A 16,164-nucleotide genomic window follows, 5' to 3' on the forward strand; every position below is an offset into this window, starting at 1 on the left:
TTTCAATCTTCTACATATGGCTAGCCAGTTATCCCAGCACAATTTATTAAATAGGGAGTCCTTTCCCCATTGCTTTTTTTTTTTTTTTTGGTCAGTTTTGTTAAAGATCAGTTGGTTATAGGTGTGTGGCCTTATTTCTGGGCTCTTTATTCTGTTCCATCCATCTATGTGTCTGTTTTTGTACCAGTACCATGTTGTTTTGGTTACTGTAACCCTGTAGTATGGTTTGATGTCAGGTAGGGTAATGTCCCCAGCTTTGTTCTTTTTACTTAGGATTACCTTCACTATTTGGGCTCTTTTTTTTGTTCCATATGAATTTTTAAAATAGTTTTTTCTAGTTCTATGAAGAATGTCATTGGAAGTTCGATAGAATAACGTTGAATTGGCTGGGTGCGGTGGTTCATGCCTGAATCCCAGCACTTTGAGAGGCCGAGGCGGGTGGATCACGAGGTCAGGAGATCAAGTCCATCCTGGCTAACACGGTGAAACCCCGTCTCCACTAAACATACAACAAATTAGCCGGGTGTGGTGGCAGGCGCCTGAAGTCCCAGCTACTTGGGAGGCTGAGGCAGGAGAATGGTGTGAACCCAAGAGGCAAAGCTTGCAGTCAGCCGAGATCGCGCCACTGCACTCCAGCCTGGGCGACAGAATGAGACTCTGTCTCAAAGAAAAAAAAAAGGGAATAATGTTGAACCTAGAAATTGCTTTGGGCAGTATAGCCATTTTAATGATATTCTTCCTATCCAGGAACATGGAATGTTTTTCCATTTATTTGTGTCATTTCTGATTTCTTTGAGCAGGGTTTTGTAATTCTCATTGCAGAGATCTTTCACTTCCCTGGTTAGCTGTATTCCTAGGTATTTTATTCTTTTTGTGGCGATTGTGAATGGGATTGAATTCCAATTTGACTCTTGCTGGCTGTTGTTGGTGTATAGGAATGCTGGTGATTTTTGCACATTGGTTTTGTATCCTGAGACTTTGCTGAAGTTGTTTATCAGCTGAAGGAGCTTTTTGGCCGAGACTTTAGAGTTTTCTAGATACAGGATCATGTCATCTGCAAAGATAGTTTGACTTACTCTGTTTCCATTTGGAGATGCTCTTTATTTCTTTATCTTGCCTGATAAGCATTTAAATTATTAATAGTTCTTAAATCCTTTTATTCTCATGAAATAAATATATATACTAAATAAATGTATGTATACTGTGTATATATATATAATATTTAAGCCACCTCACAGAGAAGCATGGATTCAAATAAAATATAGCATGCACTTACTAAATTATACTTTTCAGTCACATCCACCAATTTTGAAGAAGTTTTTACTGAAATTTGATGAATAAATCTTCTCTTGATGTGAATCCAAGTTTATTTATTTTTCCTTTTTTACTCTTTTTTTTCTTCTTCTTCTTTTTTTTTTTTTTGAGGCAGGGTCTCACTGTTGCCCAGGCTGGAGTACAGTGGTGTGACCTTGGCTCACTGCAACCTCTGCTTCACAGGTTCAAGTGATTCTCCTGCTTCAGCCTCCCGAGTAGCTGGGATTACAGGCACCTGCCACCACGCCCAGCTAATTTTTTTTTTTTTTGTATTTTTAATAGAGATGGGGTTCGCCATGTTGCCCAGGCTGGTCTCTACCTCCTGAGTTCAGGGCAATCCGCTGACTTCAGCCTCCTAAAGTGCTGGGATTACGGGTGTGAGCCACTGCACCCAGCCTATATATCATATGTATATATCATAGCTCATTGCAACCTCAAATTCCTGAGCTCGAGCAATCCACCCGCCTCTGCCTCCTGAGTAGCTGTGATTACAGGTATTCGCCACCATGCCCAGCTAATTTTTACATTTTTGCAGAGATGGGGGTCTCTCTGTGTTACCAGGCTAGTCTTCAACTCCTGGCATCACGTGATTCTCCCTCTGTGGCCTCCCAAAGTGTTTTAAAATGAACCCTATTGTATAACCTTCCTGAAGAAGTCAGAAGATTACCACTAGCCTATCATTCTACAGCAAAACACGAATGGGGAGAGAGAGAGAAGACTGCTCTTCGAAAGACCAACTTTGGGTTCCTGTCTCTTGGATTTTAAAAATCAGGTGATTTCTCTTTAAAAATCTGGATCTCTGGCAGTGTTTGCCTGTGTTCCTGCAAGGAATCAATCAGCTGGAGCTGAGGAACGGCTGTTGGCATTAAACAGCCCAGCCTTCCCCGCTCTCCACAGTCTCCATCTTTCTCCATCCCCTCCCATTTCTTTCCTGCAACAGCTTGCCTAATAACGGTGCAGTACATGGATTTCACACGTGGTGACATCTCTATGCGTTTTCTCTGGAATCATTTTAGCATTCTAATCAAAATGGCTGCTCCAACAATGGTTATACTTAGCTAGGTTTTCTATAAAATATCCATTTTTTAAAAGGTAATTTATGGTTGAGGCTGACTCGTTTGACACATCTTTCTTTCAGTGGCTCACAAAAAGTAGCTCCTAATGAATTTCATTATTGAAACAGAATTTTGCAAATACCACAAGCTGGAACATGCTAGAAATATCTGCACTTTCACCCAGCTGTACTCAAACCTCCTACGCTGCGTGATTTGATGTAATAATGGTTTCTTCAAATCTCCAGCCACATCTTCTTTGAGTCTTCCAATAGATTTTCTTACAAAAGGATGCATTTCAATTTCTTGCCATAGTGTTTCCTATTTGCTATTTTAACGAGTTTTACTGTGGTAGGAAGACAGTGTTTTCTAATTTTTTTTTAAACTTCTATAGTAAACATGGAATTGCAAAACATGCTGTTTAACACACCGTTAAACATTTGTCATTAAGTTGAGTGAAATTTTGTGTGATCTGGTGTTGAGGATCACATGATTTTTAAACACAATTGACAGTATCTACAGTAAAATGTATGCTTTTCTTGAGGTCCAATGATAAAAGATGTTAATTCAATTATTTTTCTTGATAATGTTAATTATTTTTGCTAACTTTTTGCCAACTTTTTGCCAGATCTCTTTTAGCTTGTTATGTGGCTGATGATGAGCTTGCAATAAAGACAGAAATGTTAGCCTTGACATTTGTTTGTGGTTTGCTTGAGCTTGCATTATCTATATTATTTTCAATCCAGTTTCTTGGGAAGAATTTTGTTTGTTTTGTTTTGTTTTGTTTTAGAGAGACAGGGTCTCAATGTGTTGTCCAGGCTGGAGTCCAGTGGTGCGATCACGGGTCACTGCAGGCTTGAACTCCCGGCCTCAAGCAATCCTCCCACCTCAGCTTCCTGAGTAGCTGGGACTACAGGTATGTGCCACCATGCCTGATTATTTTGTGTGTGTGTGTGTGTGTGTGTGTGTGTGTGTGTGTGTGTGTAGATAGGACCTCACTATGTTGTGCAAGCTGGTCTCAAACTCCTGGCCTCAAGTGATCCTCTTGCCTTGGCCTCCCAAAGTGTTGGGATTACAGGCATGAGGCACCACATTCACCCAGAAAAATTTAAAATTTAAAATTGTGATGTAATTCACATACGATAAAATTCACCTTTTTTTTGAGACCGAGTTTCACTCTTGTTGCCCAGGCTAGAGTGCAATGGCGTGACCTCGGCTCACAGCAACCTCTGCCTCCCAGGTTCAAGCGATTCTCCTGCCTCAGCCTCCCAAGTAGTTGGGATTACAGGAGTGCGCCACCATGTCTGGCTAATTTTGTATTTTTAGTAGAGATGGGGCCTCTCCATGTTGGTGAGGCGAGTCTCAAACTCCCCGCCTCAGGTGATCCACCCATCCCAAAGTGCTGGGATTACAGGCATGAGCCACCGCACCCGGCCAAAATTCACCCTTTTAAAGTGTACAGTTCAGGCTGGGCACAGTGGCTCATGCCTGTACTCCCAGCACTTCAGAAGCCAGAGGCAGGAGGATCTCTTGAGACGTGGAGCTTGAGACCAGCCTGGGTAACATGGTGAAACCCTGTCACTACAAGAAATACAAAAATTAGCTGGGTGTGGTGGTGTGAGCCTGTAGTCCCAGCTACTCGGGTGGCTGAGGTGGGAGGATTGCTTGAGCCTGGGAGGTTGAGGTTGCAGTGAGCTATGATCACACCACTGCACTCCATCCTGGGCGACAGAGTGAGACTGAGACCATCTCCAAAAAAAAAAAACAAAAACAAAAACAAAAAACCAAAAAACTGTACAGTTCAGCAGCTTTTTTGTGTATTCACAGAAGTGTACAAGCATCACCACTAATCTCAGATCATTTTCATCATCCCAGAAAGAAATCTCATATCCATTAGTAGACACTCCCATATCCCCCAGGCCCTGGCAGCCACTCACCTACTTTCTGTCTCTCTGGATCTCCCTCTCCTGGACATTTCATTAAAGTGGAATCATACAATATGTTTTTTTTTAATTTGGCTTCTAAATTATCTTTTAAAACTTAAAAAAAATTTTAGATTAAAAAAAAGCCCAGAAGTCTCAATACTGCACCCTGTCCCCACCAAACCATGGTCCCTTTCCACACTCGCCTGGGCTGTGCACGTCGACTGTGGTGAGGGCACAGCATTGACACCGTCACCAGCACAGCCTTGATTTCGTTACAATCCAATTACCTTGGCTCAGAGAACAATTTATTCTGAATAAAGAAATAAGCAAATCCTTGTTTTGCAAATTTCTGCTGTTGGCCTAGAGAGTGACAGTGCCCCCAAAGATGGGCCAGCAGGGGCTCAAAGCAACCCACTCATTATGCTCTGCAGGAACGCTCCACTGCATGGGGCACATGCGTTTTCAGTAGCATTGTCTTCATGCAGAGAGAATAGAACGTTTGTTATCAAAGAAGACTGCAAAAAAGTAAAATATGTGCCACCAACAAGCCAATTCACTCACGAACTGTTCTTTTTAGGACTTAGGAGTAAATTCTGGTGGGCACCACACAGAGGAGTTTTAGACTATTTCAGGTAGATGTTAAAGTAAGTCATGAAAAGTAAGGTATAAAATGCTCCCTGAAATTATATGTTAAAGTAAGGTATCAAACTGCTGCCTGAAATTATATATAAGATTATTCTTTCTCTTTATATTCCAGAGGTCTATTTGAAGAGCACATTTTTTAGAGGGAAAGTCATAGCAATTTTGTTACAAATATTAACATCAAGGAAATAAAACCATCCTTCTTTCTAGGCTAGTTTTTCCATGTAAACTTTTAATTTTTTTATATTTTGTATTTATTTTATTTTATTTTATTTATTTTTCGAGACAGCGTCTCAGCATTAGTCCGTTCTCGTGCTGCTATAAAGACATACCCGAGACTGGGTAATTTATAAAGGTTAGAGGTTTAATTGACTCACAGTTCAGCATGGCTGGGGAGGCCTCAGGAAACTTACAATTATGGTGGAAGGGGAAGCAAACACATACTTCTTCACATGGCAGCAGCAAGGAGAATTGCCAAGCAAATGGGGAAAAACCCATTATAAAACCATCAGATAGCTGGGCATGGTGGCTCACACCTGTAATCCCAGCACTTTGGGAGGCTGAGGTGGGCAGATCACCTGAGGTCAGGAGTTCAAGACCAGCCTGACCAACATGGAGAAACCCTGTCTCTACTAAAGATACAAAATTAGCCAGGCGTGGTGGTGCATGCCTGTAATCCCAGCTGCTTGGGAGGCTGAGGCAGGAGAATCACTTGAACTTGGGAGGCGGAGGTTGTGGTGAGCCAAGATCGTGCCATTGCACTCCAGCCTGGGCAACAAGAGCAAAACTCTGTCTCAAAACAAAACAAAACGAAACAAAAACCATCAGATCTCGTGAGAACACACTATCACGAGAACAGCATGAGGGTACCCACCCTCATGCTTCAATTACCTCCCACCAGGTCCCTCCCATGACACGTGGGGATTATGGGAACTACAATTCAAGATGAGATTTGGGTGGGGACACAGCCAAATCATATCAGACAGGGTCACACCCTGTCACCTCAGCTAGAGTGCAGTGGTGCAGTCACAGCTCACTGTGGCCTTGACCTCCCTGGCTCAAGCTATTGCCTTCCTCAGCCTCCCAAAGTGCTGGGATTACAGGCATAAGCCACTGGGCCTGGCCCAATGTAAACTTTCTATTAAAGAATAATACACCTATAGAAACTACATAAATCATACACTTGATATAATTTGCAAAGTTAATATGCTCATGTAAGCAGTACCCAGATCAAAAACAGAGCACAACTGGTCGCCTAGGATAACCCCTTGCACTCTCTTCCAGTCTCCATGCCTCTAAAACCATAGATACGATTTGTCTGGTTTTGAACTTGGTATCAAAGGGACCAAATGGTATGTGCTCTTCTGTGTCTGGCTTCCATCCTTAACATTGTGCTTGGGAGAATCAGCCAAACTGTGATGTGAAGCTGTAGGCAGCTCGTTCTCATTGCTGAGTAGAACTCTGTTGTGTCAATGTATTCACTGTCCTATTGACAATTGGTTAGTTTCCGGTTTGTGGTTATCAGAAATAACACTGCCTTGACCATTCCTGTCGATGGCTATTGGTGGACATATGGACCCATACTGAATGCATTTCTTTTTCTTTTCTTTTCTTTTTCTTTCTTTCTTTCTTTTCCCTTCCTTCCTTCCTTCCTTTCTTTCCTTCTTTCTTTTTTTTTTTGTTGAGAGAGGGTCTCACTGTGTCACCCAGGCTGGAGTGCAGTGGTGCAACCACAACTCATTGCAGCCTCCACCTCCCGGGCTCAAGCGATCATCCTGCCTCAGCCTCCCAAATAGCCGGGACTAAAGGCATGTGCCACCACATCTGGCTGATTTTTGTATTTTTTGTAGAGATGGGTTTTCACCATGTTGCCCAGGCTGGTCTTGAATTCCTGAGCTCAAGTGATCCACCTGCCTCAGCCTCCCCAAAGTACTGGGATTACAGGCATGAGCCACGGCGCCTGGCCATTTGGTGTATTTCTAGGAGAAGTAGCAAGAAGATAGTTTTTATGTCTGCCCCTCATATGTTTGGTGTCCTTCAGCCTGAAAATAATTTAAAAACTGAAGAGTGGAGGGCATGGACCACGGAGTTTTAGAGGAAAAGAACAAAGTTACCAAACAGGCTGTTCTTTTCTTTGCGATCTTTACTAATGAACCAGAGCTTAGGGGTGCTGCTGTGTCCAGAAAGTGACCAGCGTCAGTGGGCTCTTTCTTCTTCCTAAATTGGGATTTTGTAACAAAATATAGAAGCTTACTTCATTTGGGAATTGGATGTGACTTGGAAATGTGAAAGGGGACCTGGGAATTCAATCCACCCCCCTGTTTTTTTAAGATGGAGTCTTGCGCTGTCACCCAGGCTGGAGTGCAGTGGCATGATCTTGGCTCACTGCAACCTCCGTCTCCTGGGTTCAAGCAATTCTCCTGCCTCAGCCTCCCGAATAGCTGGGATTACAGGCATGCACCACCACGCCTGGCTAATTTTTGTATTTTTATTTTTTCTTAGACACCGTCTCACTCTGTTGCCCAGGCCAAGGTGCAGTGGTGAGATCTCTGCTCAGTGCAACCTCCACCCTCCCTGGGCTAAAGCAATTCTCCTGCCTCAGCCTCCCAAGTAGCTGGGACTACAGGCATGCACCATCATGCCTGGCTGATTTTTGTATTTTTAGTAGAGACAGGGTTTCACCATGTTAGCCAAGCTAGTCTTAAACTCCTGACCTCAGGTGATCCACCCACCTCGGCCTCCCAAAGTGCTGGGATTATAGGCATGAGCCACCATGCCTGGCTTAGGAATTCAATCTCTTAAGAAGATCCTGGAGAAGTCTAATAATTCTCTTCTGAAGGATCTATGAACTTACCAAGGCTTCAACTCATCTCATCTCTTTACATACAGAGAAAGTTTAATTACAGAAAGCGTCAGATTGGAGAACAGAACCCACATCCTACAAATGCTCCTTCTCAGCAGGGAGCATGGCCCCCCCGTCCCTGACCTCCCTTCCTCTGGGGTAGCATCCTTCACCAAGTTTTACTTACACTGACCACGGGCCACCTGTCGCTACTCTTTATCTTCTTCTATCGTACATCCCTACCATGCCAATTATAGATTTTACTAAGATTGTTTTCTATTATTTTATTTTGGACCCTGAACAATCGACTGAACTGAAAGAGGTTTTATGTTTGTTTCCTTGAGCAGTTTATTTAATTTTTAGAGACAGGGTCTTGCTCCATCGCCCAGGCTGGAGTTCAGTGGAGCAATCAGCTCACTGTAGTCTTGAACTCCCAGACTCAAGTGATTCTCCCGTCTCAGCTTCCTGAGTATCTGGGACTACAGGTGCAACCATCATGCCCTGCTCATCGTTTTATTTTTTGTAGGGACAGAGTCTTGCTATGTTACCCAGGCTGGTCTCAAAACTCCTTGACTCAAGTGATGCTCTTGCCTCGATCTCCCACAGCCCTGGGATTACAGGCGTGAGCCACCGTGCCTGGCATGAGCAGTTTATTTTTGTCACCTGTTTATTCTGTGATAGAAGGGTAATATATCAAAGAAGAGAAAAACTGTCCTATACAGAAACCACCAGAGGAAGAATTTGCTACTGTCCTGCAGAGCATGAATCATGTCTGCGTGACTCATTTTTGCAGAACTGCTGGTGAAAGGCCAATGCATAAATAGGTACTTTGTGATGATGATCATGAAAATGATGGATAATAAAAAGATACAAACAGTTCTGACTGCCTTAGAAGGCAGTTGCTGGACAAATAAAAAATACAGTACTATTTTAATATTCTATTGCATCATTACTTAGTAATCATTACAAACAGATTTGATTTTATAGTTTCAAATATTTCAAAAAGATGTTCAATGCCATTACAGAAATGCAAATTAAAACACAGTGAGATACTTCTACATCACTGTTAGAATGGATACAATTTTGTTTATTTATTTATTAAAATATTATTATTGTAAATTGACAAACTATAGTTGTACATATTTATGGGGTACAAAGTGATGTTATGATTTACAAATACAACTTGGGATAATTAAATCAAGTGAATTAACTATTCATCGCCTCAAACTTCTTTTGTGGAGAGAACATTTGAAATTTTACTCTCTTAGCAATTTTGAAATGTACAATACACTATTATTAACTAAACTTACTATGCTGTGTAATAGATTGCAAAAAACCCCTTATTTCTCCTGCCTAACAGAGGCTTTGTAGTAGCCTCTGACCATCATTTACCCATTCCCTCCAGCCCCCAGCCTCTGGTAATCACCATCCTACTCTATGCTTCTATGAGGCTATTGTTTTAGATTCCACATTGTATTAGTCAGGGTTCTCTAGAGGGACAGAGCTAATAGGAGATATATATAGAATATATACATAGAATATATATATAGAATATATACATAGAATATATACATAGAATATATACATAGAATATATATATAGAATATATACATAGAATATATATAGAATATATACATAGAATATATACATAGAATACATACATAGAATATATATAGAATATATACATAGAATATATATAGAATATACATAGAATATATACATAGAATATATATATAGAATATACATAGAATATATATAGTATATATATAGTGTATATATAGTGTATATATATAGTATATATATAGTGTGTGTGTGTGTGTGTGTGTGTATATATATAGATATATATAGATATATCAGGGAGATTATTAAGTATTAACTCACACAATCACAAGGTCCCACAGTAGGCCTTCTGCAGGCTTAGGAAGAAGAAGAGCCAGTTGGAGTTCCAAAACTGAAGAACTTGGAGTCCAATGTTTGAGGGCAGGAAGCATCCAGCATGAGAGAAAGATGTAGGCTGGAAGGCTGGGCCAGTCTAGTCTTTTCACATTTTTCTGCGTGCTTTATATTCTAGCCACACTGGCAGCCAGTTAGATGGTGGCCACCCAGAATAAGGGTGGGTCTGCCTTTCCCAGCCCACTGACTCAAATGTTAATCTCCTTTGGCAACACCCTCAAGACACACCCAGGATCAGTACTTTGCATCCTTCAATCCAATCAAGTTGACACTCAGTATCAACCATCACACATACATAAGTAAGATCACGTGGTATTTGTCTTTCTGTGTGTGGCTTATTACACTTAACGTCATGTCTTCTGATTTCTTTTTTTTTGAGACTTGTTCCCCAGGCTAGAGTGCAATGGCATGATCTCGGCTCACTGCAACCTCCACCTCCCGGAAGTGATTATCCTACCTCAGCCTCCTAAGTAGCTGGGATTACAGGCACCCACCACCATGGCTAATTTTTTTGTATCTTTAGTAGAGACAGGGTTTCACCATGTTGGCCAGGCTGGTCTCAAACTCCTGACCTCAGGTGATCCACCTGCCTCTGCCTCCCAAAGTGCTGGGATTACAGGCATGAGCCACTGCGTCCTGCCCATGTCTTCCAATTTCATCCATGTTGTTGTTAATGAGAGAATTTCTTTCCTTTTTTAAGACTAAAATTCCATTGTGGATATATGTTACATTTTCTTTATTTGTTCATCTATTGATGGACATTTAGATTGGTTCCATAATTTGACTAGTGTAAATAGTGCTGCAGTGAAAATGGGAGCGCAGACATCTCTTTGACATACTGATTTCAAATCTTTTGGGTAAATACCCAGAAATGAGAATGCTGGATCACAATTTTATTTTGTTTTATTTTATTTATTTTATTTTTTTTTGAGACGGAGTCTTGCTGTCACTCAGGCTGGAGTGCAGTGGTGTGATCTCGGCTCACTGCAACCTCCGCCTCCCAGATTCAAGCAATTCTCCTGCCTCAGCCTCCTGAGTAGCTGGGAATACAGGAATGCACCACCACACCCAGCTAATTTTTTTTTTTTTTTTTTTAGTAGAGACAGGGTTTCGCCATGTTAATCAGGCTGGTCTCAAACTCCTGACCTCAAGTGATCCGCCTGCCTCGGCCTCCAAAAGTGGTAGGATTACAGGCATAAGCCATCATGCCCGACCTGGATCACAATTTTAAATAAGAAGTGTTGGCAGGGATGTGGAGAAACTAGAATCCTCATATTATATTATTGGTGGAAATGTATAAACAGTACAACCATTTTGGAAAACAATCTGGCAGTTTCAGTAAAAAGTTAAAACTGGCTGGGCACTGTGGCTCACGCCTGTAATCCTAGCACTTTGGGAGGCTGAAGCAGGAGGTTTGCTTGAGCCCAGGAGTTCAGACCAACCTGGGCAACATGTGGAGACCCCATCTCTACAAATTTTTTTCTTTTTTTTTGAGACGAACTCTTGCTCTGTCGCCAGGCTGGAGTGCCATGGCATGATCTCGGCTTACTGCAACCTCCGCCTCCTGGGTTCAAGCGATTCTTCTGCCTCAGCCTCCCCAGTAGTTGGGATTACAGGTGCGCGCCACCACGCCCAGCTAATTTTTGTATTTTTAGTAGAGATGGGGTTTCACCATGTTGGCCAGGATGGTCTCGATCTCTTGACCTTGTGATTCCACCCGCCTCAGCCTCCCAAAGTGCTGGGATTACCAGCGTGCGCCACCGCACCTGGCCAAAAAAAATTTTTTTTTAATTAGCCAGGCATGGTGGTGAGTCCTGTAGTCCCAGGTAGGAGGATCACTTGAGCCCAGGAGGTCAAGACTGGAGTAAGCCATGATAGCAACACTGCACTCCAGCCTGAGTGATAAAGCATGGCCCTGTCTGAAAGAAAATAAAAAATCTAAACATAAATTCACCATAGAACCTAGCTATTCCACTCCTAGGAATCTACCCAAGACAAATAAAAACATTAGTCCACACAGACATGTACGTGAATGTTTATAGTAGCGCTATTCATAACAATCTCACACTGGAAATCATCCAAATATACATTAACTGGTGGCTGGATAAATAAAATGTGGTATATCCATACAATGGGATGTTATTCAGTAATTAGAAGAGATGAAGTATTGATACATGTGGAAACACGAGTGGACCTTGGAAGCAGTGTGCTAAGTGGAAGAAACCAGACATAACAGACTGCATTGTATGAGTCCATTTTCTTTTTCAATTTTTATTTATTTATTTTTTGAGACGGAATCTCACTCTGTCACTCAGGGTGGAGTGCAGTGGCATGCATGATCTCAGCTCACTGCAACTTCCACCTCCCGGGTTCAAGCAATTCTCGTGCCTCGGCCTCCCGAGTAGCTGGGATTACAGGAACCCACCACCATGCCTGGCTAATTTTTGTATTTTTAGTAGAGATGGGGTTTCACCATGTTGGCCGGGCTGGTCTCGAACTCCTGACTTCGTGATTCACCCGGTTCAGCCTCTCAAAGTGCTGGGATTACAGGCGTGAGCCACTGCGCCCGTCCGTATGAGTCCATTTATATAAAATGTCCACAGAAAGGCGAATTTCTAGTGACAGAAAACAAAACAGTGGTTGCTTAGTGCTGGGAGTGGGAGCAAGGATTAACTGTAAATCAGCACAAGAAAACTTTTTGGGGTGATAGAATTATTCTAAAACTGGATTATGGTGTTAGTTGCATAATTCTAGAAATGCACGAAAATCTTTGAAATGTACAGTGCCAATGGGTAAATATATAGTAAATAAATTACATCCCAATAAGTTGTTTTTTTTTAAAGCATAGACTCTTATTATTAAGACAATATTTGTATCTTTTATTTAGCTACAGAGTCGCTACAGGAATAATACATTTTTTGGGGGTGGAGGGCATGACAAAATTTAAATTTTTAAGAAGTAACCCAAAGGAAAACATTCTAAAGAATCTTTCAGTTTCTTCCCTGAGACCTCTGAGTTTTTTACTCTCCTGGGTTTATTCATTAAGGCCCTGTCTTCTGAAGATGTGCAGTGACCTCTGAGTCATCAATCACTTAAAGGTAAAGAGGTCCCAGGTGTACTTTTAGAATAATGGGTTCAATTCCAAAGTAAGACATGAAGGGAGGACCAATTGCCTAGATCCAGGTCATCAGTAGGCTAGACCTTCCTGTCCTGCTTTCAAAGTGAGTATCTGGAATTACTTGAAACTCCAAGATTAGGTTGTTAAACAACATGGTAAGACCAATACCCAAATTTAAGTTAGGTGTAAGACTTAGGGCTTCAGATGTCAACAATACCAAACCATAATAGTCACCATTGTCATAAAGTGGGCGCTCTCCAGATATATCAACAGTACACCTGGAAAGCCCATCGTTTTCCAGAATTTTCTACAATAATATACTGGTCCCTAGCAACAGTTACCGTATAGATGATTAAAAGACACTAAAATTTTTATTTTAAAATGCAGTTTTTATCAATATACAACAGATACAGAAAAGCAAGCATATCTTAAGTGCTCAATGAATTTTCAAAGGTAACATCCCTTCTATAACACCAACAAGGTTGAGAAATAGAAGATCACTATCACCCTGGAAGCCCCTCAAAGCCCCTCCCAGCTACCACACTCACTCTCTTCCTCAAAGATAACCACTATTCTGACTCTTAACACCATACATTTGTTTGCCCAGTTCTGAACTTTATATAAATGGAATCAACTACACTGTATGCACTCGTTTTTGTCTGGTTTATTTTACACTGTACATAAGTCAACCATAGTCTCTTGTAGGAATATGTCAACTCTTTATTTATTCATTCCATTATTGATGTACATTTGTATTGCTTCCAGGGATTTTGGCTGTTATGAATAATGCTGCTATGAACACTTTTGGGTTTGTTTTTTGTGCATTATCTGTGGACATTTCTGTTGAGAATATATCTAGGAGTGGATGTTGGCTGCTAGGGTATGTGTGTGGTTAGCTTTAGTATACATCATTTTATTTGGCCAAAATCTAGAAAGCCACTTGAAGTGATGTAAGTGTAAACATACCTAAATGGAGAAATTTCCTAAATGTAAACACACGTTCATTCTTCATCAGAACTGATGGAGCAAACACTGTCACAGGCAGGACAACTGAGTATCAGTCACAAAGTTAGTGGAGTGTGATGTCTCACCAACATCACTTCGGAAGCCATCGCCTCCGTGGGGTTCGGGCCTTGGGAAATGAGCCCCACATGAACTTCCTGGCACTCCTGCCAGCAACTTTCAGTGGAGTCTGGATGAACAAGGCTCATAGCCCTGCCTTGGCTTTGATACAAAGGAAAATATTAGGTGTGTTCAATTTCCCTCTAAGGTCTGGAAATCAATTTACCTTTTTTCTTTCTTTTCCTTTTCTTTCTTTTTTTTTTTTTTTAAGACAAGGTCTGTCACCCAGGCTGGAGTGCAGTGGTGCGTTCTTGGCTCACTGCAGCCTCAACCTCCTGGGCTCAAGTGGTCCTCCCACCTCAGCCTCCTGAGTAGCTGGGACTAGAGGCACGTGCCACCACACCTGGCTGAATTTTTTTTTTTTTTTAATAGAGGCAGGGTTTCACTATGTTGTCCAGGCTGGTCTCAAACTCCTGGGCTCAAGCGATCCACCTGCCTCGGCCTCCCAAAGTGCTGAGATTTACAACTTATTTTCTTTAAAAAACAAAAAAGCCAGGGGTAATTATTAGCACACAATTGCAGGCTGAGTCTCTCAGTTCCTGGAGGACACTTGTCTGCTGCTTTCTGGAGCTTGGTGGTCCTTTACCTCTGGGCAGGGCTAAAAGCTCTTGCCTGTGACTGGTTCTTCCTGGTGGCTGTGGGCTCATAATCTACCCCATGTCAGAGTCCATCTCTGACAGGATTTGAAGCCAGGGCACCTGGATTCAGCTCACAATGCTTCTAGTAGGATATTTTCATGGCCCAGGCTAATCTTAATAATCCAGAGTTTGTCCCCAGTGAAACCTTCCAGGGAGTTTCTACATCAGTTTCACTTCATGGTCTCTGAATTGGGTGTCCACTTGGGTTTGGGGAAGACTTTCTATGAAAACAAGGATCCCTTTGGCTTGCTGCCTATCCGTGGAAGTTGAATCGTTAGTCAGAATTCCGACCTCAGATGCTTTTACACCCTAATGGGCCAGGCTGCAGAGAGGGCTCTATCTTCTTTTCTTTTAACTTTTCTTTAAAGTTGGATTCCTTCTGTAGCTGCTTGTTCTCTTCCATGTCTCTAGGGTATTTGTTAGTATACACAAGAAACAGCTTCTTGAATAATGTCCATTATAGCTTCGCATTGAAATGACAATGACTTCCTCCCTCTCCCTCTCCCTCTCCCTTCCCTTCCCCCTTCCCCCCTTGCCTCTCCCTTCCCTCTCCCTTCCCTCTCCCTTCCCTCTCCCTTCCCTCTCCCTTCCCTTCCCCCTTTCCCCCCTTCCCTCTCCCTTCCCTCTCCCTTCCCTCTCCCTTCCCTCTCCCTTCCCTCTCCCTTCCCTTCCCCCTTTCCCCCCTTCCCTCTCCCTTCCCTCTCCCTTCCCTCTCCCTTCCCTTCCCCCTTTCCCCCCTTCCCTCTCCCTTCCCTCTCCCTTCCCTCTCCCTCCCCTCTCCCTCCCCTCTCCCTTCCCTCTCCTTTCCTCTCTTTTCCTCTCCTTTCCTTTCCTTTCCTGTCTCACAGGGCTTGCTCTGTTGCCCAGGCTGGAGTACACTGGTGTGATCATAGCTCACGGCAGCCTAGAACTCCTAGGCTCAAGCAATCCTTGAGGCTCAAGCTCAGCCTCCCATGTAACTGGAACTACGGGCACGCACCACCACGCCCAGCTATTAAAAAAAAAAAAAAATTTTTTTTATAGACAGGATGTCTTGGTATGTTGCCCAGGCTAGTATTGAACTCCTGGCCTCAAACAATCTTCCTGCCTCTGCCTCCTAAAGTTCTGGGATTACAAGCATGAGCCACTGCACCTGGCCTGTTTTATTTCTTTTCTACCATACTCTAAGGCTGCAAGTAGAGCAGCTGCAATGCCTGCTTTTAGTATTGGAGAACTTACAATATGCTCCTTACTTTCTGTTTTTGCTTGCTTTAAAAGTTGCCACAACTTTTGACATTGTTATTTGTTAGTAGAAGAGAAGAACTTATATTCTCCAAGCTCAGATGGGGTTCCTGAATTTGGCCCTACTTTTTATGTTTTTATAAACCATTGACATGTACTAAAACTACTTGGGACATGACTTGCGAAAAACTTGTCTGGTCAAATGGCAAATATTCACTACAAACGTATAGAACAACCAATCACCTACTTGCTTAGGTTTAAAATGGAAAGAAATTATTTTGGATTCTATATTTTGGGATAACTTAACATTTTAAAAGTATTATTTATTGCAGGCTGG

The sequence above is a fragment of the Pan troglodytes genome, chromosome 22, assembly GCF_028858775.2.
Source record: "Pan troglodytes isolate AG18354 chromosome 22, NHGRI_mPanTro3-v2.0_pri, whole genome shotgun sequence".
Classification (NCBI taxonomy): domain Eukaryota; kingdom Metazoa; phylum Chordata; class Mammalia; order Primates; family Hominidae; genus Pan; species Pan troglodytes.